This window comes from Chiloscyllium plagiosum, chromosome 15 (genome assembly GCF_004010195.1).
Source record: "Chiloscyllium plagiosum isolate BGI_BamShark_2017 chromosome 15, ASM401019v2, whole genome shotgun sequence".
In the NCBI taxonomy this organism is placed as follows: Eukaryota; Metazoa; Chordata; class Chondrichthyes; order Orectolobiformes; family Hemiscylliidae; genus Chiloscyllium; species Chiloscyllium plagiosum.
Genome location: NC_057724.1, coordinates 77,196,653 through 77,202,564, shown reverse-complemented (window position 1 = coordinate 77,202,564; position 5,912 = coordinate 77,196,653).

Sequence of the window (5,912 nt, the reverse complement as noted above, 5' to 3'; positions counted from 1 at the left end):
TTAGCATGGCCAATTCACCTGACCTGCACATCTTTGGACTGTGGGAGGAAACCGGAGCACCCGGAGGAAACCCACGCAGACACGGGGAGAATGTGCAAACTCCACACAGTCAGTCGCCTGAGTCGGGAATTGAACTCGGGTCTCTGGCGCTGTGAGGCAGCAGTGCTAACCACTGTGCCACCATGCCTGCTTCTACATCAGGGTAATAGAACATAGAACATAGAACATAGAACATAGTGCAGGATATAGTGTTACAGCTGCTGAGAAGGTGCAGAGAGAGATTTACATTAACATTAAAGAGGGCCATTCAAAAATCTGATAACAATGGGGAAGAAGCTGTTCTTGATTGTACATGTATTCAAACTTTGATATCTTCTGCCGGTTGGAAGAGGATGGAGGAGAGTATAACTGGGGAGGGAGAGGTCTCTGATTATATTGGTTGCTTTCCCAAGGCAATGGGACGTATAGATGGAGTTGGTGGATGGAAGGCTGGTTTGGGTGATGGGCTGGGCTGTGTTCATGACTGTCTGTAGTTCTTTGTGGTCTTGGACAGAGCAGTTGCCAAACCCCACTATGATACATCCAAATAGGATGCTTTCAGTGGTTTATCTATAAAAAGGTGAAAGTGTCTTTATGGACATGCTGAATTTCCTTAGCCCCCTAAGGAAATGGAGGCATTGTTGTGCTTTCTTGACTGTAGCATCAACATGGGTGGACCAGGACAGGTTGAAGAGATGGTGGAGGCGGATATAATTACAGCGTTTAAAAGGCATCCTTATAGGTACATGAATAGGAAGGGTTTAGAGGGATATGGGCCAAATGCTGGCAGATGGGACTAGATTAGATTAGGATATCTGGTCGGTGCAAGCAAGTGGACTGAAGTGTTTGTTTCTGTTCTGGACAACTCTATAACTCAATGAATAATGGAAAAGCTGATGAAGACCATAACATGGGATAAGGAAAATATCCATTTAGAGAAAAGTACTTTTGACTATACTATCAACTATACTGGCTATATCAAGGTTGGATCATGCCTGACAAATTTAAAAATGTTCTTTGACAAGGTGACATGGGCAGTGGATGAGGGTAGTGCTGTGGAAATTGTATATTTGAACTTTCAGAAAACACTCCTTGCAGTGTCACATGGTACGTGGGTCAGCAATTTAGAAATGTTTGGGATTGATTGGTCCTTATAGCATGGATTAGATGTTAGGTAAAAAAACAGGAAACAGTGGATGGAAAAAAAATGGGCATTTCTCAGGTTGAACTTGAGTTGAAAGTAGTATTCCCCAGGAATTGGTGTTGGGACCTTTCTTTTTCTTGTTTCTGTAAAGCATTTGGAAATTGGTGTTGAGGGAAAAATCTCCAAATTTGTAGATGATCCTAAGCAAGCAGGCATAGTGAATTGTGAGGGTGATGTTGAATAACTTCAAAGGGACATTGACAAGTTGGCCAGACACCGAGCAGATGAATTCCAATGCAGAAAAATGTGAGGTAATGCATTTTGGTGGAAGAAGCGTGGAGAGACCATACAGTCACTGTGGTGACACTATGAATGGAGTACAGGAGCAGAGGGACCTTGGGTTCACATACATGATTCTCTAAAATCAAGCCAGATGATGGTGACATCCTGGAGGCACAGTGTGACATTCTCACCCCTGCAGCTGGTGAGCAAGAGCAAAGCATAAAATGTCAAAGCAAAGATTACTGCTGAAGGTGTTCATGGCCAACAACTTCAGAAGCTGACATGATATTCATGGTAGAAGGATATAATGATTGTTCTAGATCTATACCTGAATGCTGACGGTGTCGCAGTATCCTATTTTCAGTATCTGAAAAATCTGAACCATGTTAGCTATGGCTGTCTGTCTTTCAAATATGTGTGAAACTCCAATTAGCGTCTGTTAATATCTGTCCAGGAAAGTTTGGAGAGGATGTTTGTCAAACAGGGTGGTACTGTAACAGTCATAGCAACAGGCAGATTGATGTAGTTGTTAAGAAATCTTATAGGTTCCTTGGGTTTATAAGTACGGCATGGAATATGAAAGCAAGGAAGTGATGCTGCACCTCCACAAATCATTGGTCAGGTCTCATTTGGAATATTGGGTTCAGTTCTGGGCACGTTATTAGAAGAGGGTTGCTAAAGCCCTAGAGGGAGTGCAAAGGAGTTTTATTAGAATGATACCGGAAATGATGGCATTTAATTGCAATGAGATACGAGAGAAATTGAGCTTATTCTCCATGGCGTAGAGAAGATGGGGAGTTGACCTCTCTGATGAACAATTTTTACAGGGTAAAGAAGAATATTTTGTTTCCACTCATTGGCAGGTCAGTACCTAGAGATCACAGTTTCAAGATTATCAGCAAGAGAGCTAAGAGTGAGATGAAGAGAAAATTCTTTCCTTAGCGAGTTGTTGGGATTTGGAATGCGCTGTCTGGAAGAGTGGTTGAGGCAGATTCCAAAAGAGGTTTCAAAAGAGACAAGGACATATCTTTGAAAGTGATGGATGTAGAGGGCTGCGGAGATTGGGTTGGAGAATTGGATGAGCTGAGTAGCTCTTTCATGGGCTGGTACAGTCTTGGTGGGTCAAATGGCCTCATTCTGTACTGTACAGTTCTCTGATTCTATGATTCTGTTGCACTTCCCCTGAACAATTATCATGCATCTGTTTGAATAGTGTCTTTGTCAATGCCAGGCCGATAATTGGATTCACGTATCAGGCTTTTGGATTACTCTGCACCCATTGTGACTGATGTGGAGGTGCTTCAATATGTCCTGATGCAAGATTTTGAGAATCAATGTTTTTATCCTCAAAAATAATGTTTCCTGATACATTTAATGGTGAGGTCTGAGGGAGAGTTGTTCAACAAAGATACCTTGGAGTACAGATTCTTGGTTCCTTGAAAGTAGATTTGCAGGTAGATAGGATAGTGTAGAAGGCATTTGGTGTGCTTGCTTTTATAGGTCCATTAAGTGTATAAGTCCTGCTCTGATTTTCTTTTCCAAAATGCAGCACCTCATATTTGTCTAAATTAAACTCCATCTGCCACTCCTTGGCCCCTTGGCCCATTTGATCAAGATCTCATTATACTCTGAGGTAACCTTCTTCACTGACCACTGCACCTCCAACTTTGGTGTCATCACCAAACTTGCTAACTATGCCTCCTATGTTCACACCCAAATCATTTATATAAATGTTGAAAAACAGTGGACTCAGCACTGATCCTTGTGGCACTCCACTGGTCACAAGCCTCCAGTCTGAACAGCAACCCTCCACCACCACTATTTGTCTGTCTCTTCGGGTAGGGTTATTAGAATTTATTTATAATGTCGGGGATCATGACAGGTGAAGAAAAATAAAACATTTAGCTATTAGCTTAGTAGAAACTAAGGTGAGAAGTTTACTTTTAATTTAGTTAGAAGCTTTTGAGCTCAGTTGGTCTAATATGATGTTGTGAGGAAGTACAACAGTGAGATACCATGCCACGTAATATTCCTGTATAAAGTTATTAGGCCATATGTACCTATTGTTATACTTATTAATCAATCAGAAAAGTAGGTTAGTCAATCAGATTGAGCATGGACAATATCAATGTCTAGGATAGAGTTGTCAATGCTACTTGAATAAATCATTTTGTACTAGTTGTCAGTAAGAAGCCAACCTCAATGTTCATGTTAGCAGAGTTAATGAAACAGTAAAACCCAAAGAAGACATTATGATCGCAACTGATTGTGCAGCACTGGGAGAATATTGTACAAGATTTGTCCGGAGGTTATCAGTCTAAAATTAACTCCCTTGAGTTAACTCTGGAACATCATTTTCATCATGAGAGTTACCATGGGGTCTAGGTCAGACATTTACAATCAAAAACTTCTGATTGGTTCAACTTATTATACAGCATCACCTTCTCTAGAGAGCGAAGGTTTGTATGTGCTATTCAACAGATATCAATAGATAATTCAATTAACCTCCCAAATAATATGTCATTTAATACATTGCAGAAATGCACCTGAATGAACCCATGCCTAATGGTATTTTATTAATGACACAATCTAATTCTGTTGTGGTGGTGGTTCCTAACCAGAGTACAGGCAGTTTCATCTGAGTACTTTTCTTGGCTTTCCTCCACTGAATCACAATTCATTTCACCATTTTTAGTTTTGGGAAGAGCTGCAAAACATGAGGAAGAATTTTTTTAAAAATTCATTCATGTGATGAGGGCATTGCTGGCTAGTCCAGTGTTTATTGCCCAGAGGGACAGTTGAGAGTCAATCACATTGCTGTGGGTCTGGAATCACATGTAGGCCAGATCAGATAAGGATGGCAGTTTCTTTCCTTAAAGGACATTAGTAAACCAGATGGTTATTTTTGACAATCAACAATGGATTCATGGTCATCATTAGACTCTTAATTCCAGATTTTTATCCCATGCAAATTCCACCATCTAAACCTCGGTCCCCAGTACATTGTTTGGGTCTCTGGATTAATAGGCCACCATTCCCCTTAAATTTATAAAACTACCTTTCATTTCTGGATTAGTGCTGCTGGAAAAGCACAGCAGTTCAGGCAGCATCTGAGGAGCAGTAAAATCAACGTTTCGGGCAAAAGCCCTTCATCAGGAATTCAGCAGGAACTGTAAGTCTTATTAAAGTTGATGAGGTTCCAATCCATAGTCGTCAACAATGATCTCTGATTTATTACACTGCTTCTAATTACAACAGTCCCTCCAGCAACCTAACAAGAAGAAAAGTAGATAAAGCTGCAAGGTTAAACAATGTAAAGAGTTCTAGCTTGTGATGGATGAGTACCAATTCTGCAGATATTTCGACAGCTGCAGTAACAATGCAGCCTGAGTATATTATACAAACCACAAAGGAGAACAAAATGCCCCACATGGATTAGCAAGCTGCTAACCTCATATCAGGGTACCAACTATTTGAACAAAAGAGGTCACTTCACTTCATTGGTCAACCAACAGTTGCCTCCTCATTGAGCAGGGAAATGAAGGGTTATGAAAAATAAATGCCTTAAATTTCACTTGCAATGATCAGATATAACCTGAAAAGATTTTTAAGCCGACAAAGAGCAAGATAAATGATAAGATGAACATCAGACATAATTCACTAGCTCAGGTATATGTCTCACAGATAGTAAGTGAGTTAGGTCACTGGCCTTTTTCTTAGCGATGTTGACACAAAGATGTAGAGTATGACTTCAGTGAAGGAGAACAGGTTGAAAGGGGCACATAGAATTAATAATAGCTTCAAAATCGAATTGAGATTTTTCACTGTCACTCGCATTCAATACAGAATACAATGAAAAGTGTGTACTGTTGCCATGCATAGGCACCATTCTCATTGACTTAAAATAGAATTTTAAAAAAGAAAGAAACTTAAAGAGAGTTCAACATTTCCATCTCCGCTGGGCTACACCATCCCAGACCAAGTCCCTGCCAGGCTCCCCACTGTCTGGGCAACACCATCCCACACCAAGTCGCTGCAGACTCCCCACTCTCTGGGCAACACCATCCCACACCATGTCCCTGCCAGGCTCCCCACTCTCTAGGATACACCAGCCCACACCATGTCACTGCCAGACTCTCCCCTCTCTGGGCAACACCATCCCACACCAAGTCCCTGCCAGACTCCCCACTCTCTGGGCAACACCATCCCACCACACCATGAGAGTTATAAGGTAGCCAGGAAGGACCTGAAGAGAGAGCTAAGAGCAGCAAGGAGGGGACATGAAAGGTCCTTAGTTGGTAGGATTAGGGAAAACCCTAAGGCTTTCTATAGGTATGTCAGGAATAAAAGAATGACTAGGGTAGGAATAGGTCCAGTCAAGGATAGTAGTGGGAAGTTGCTTGTGGAGGCTGAAGAGATTGGGGAGACACTGAATGAATAATTTTCG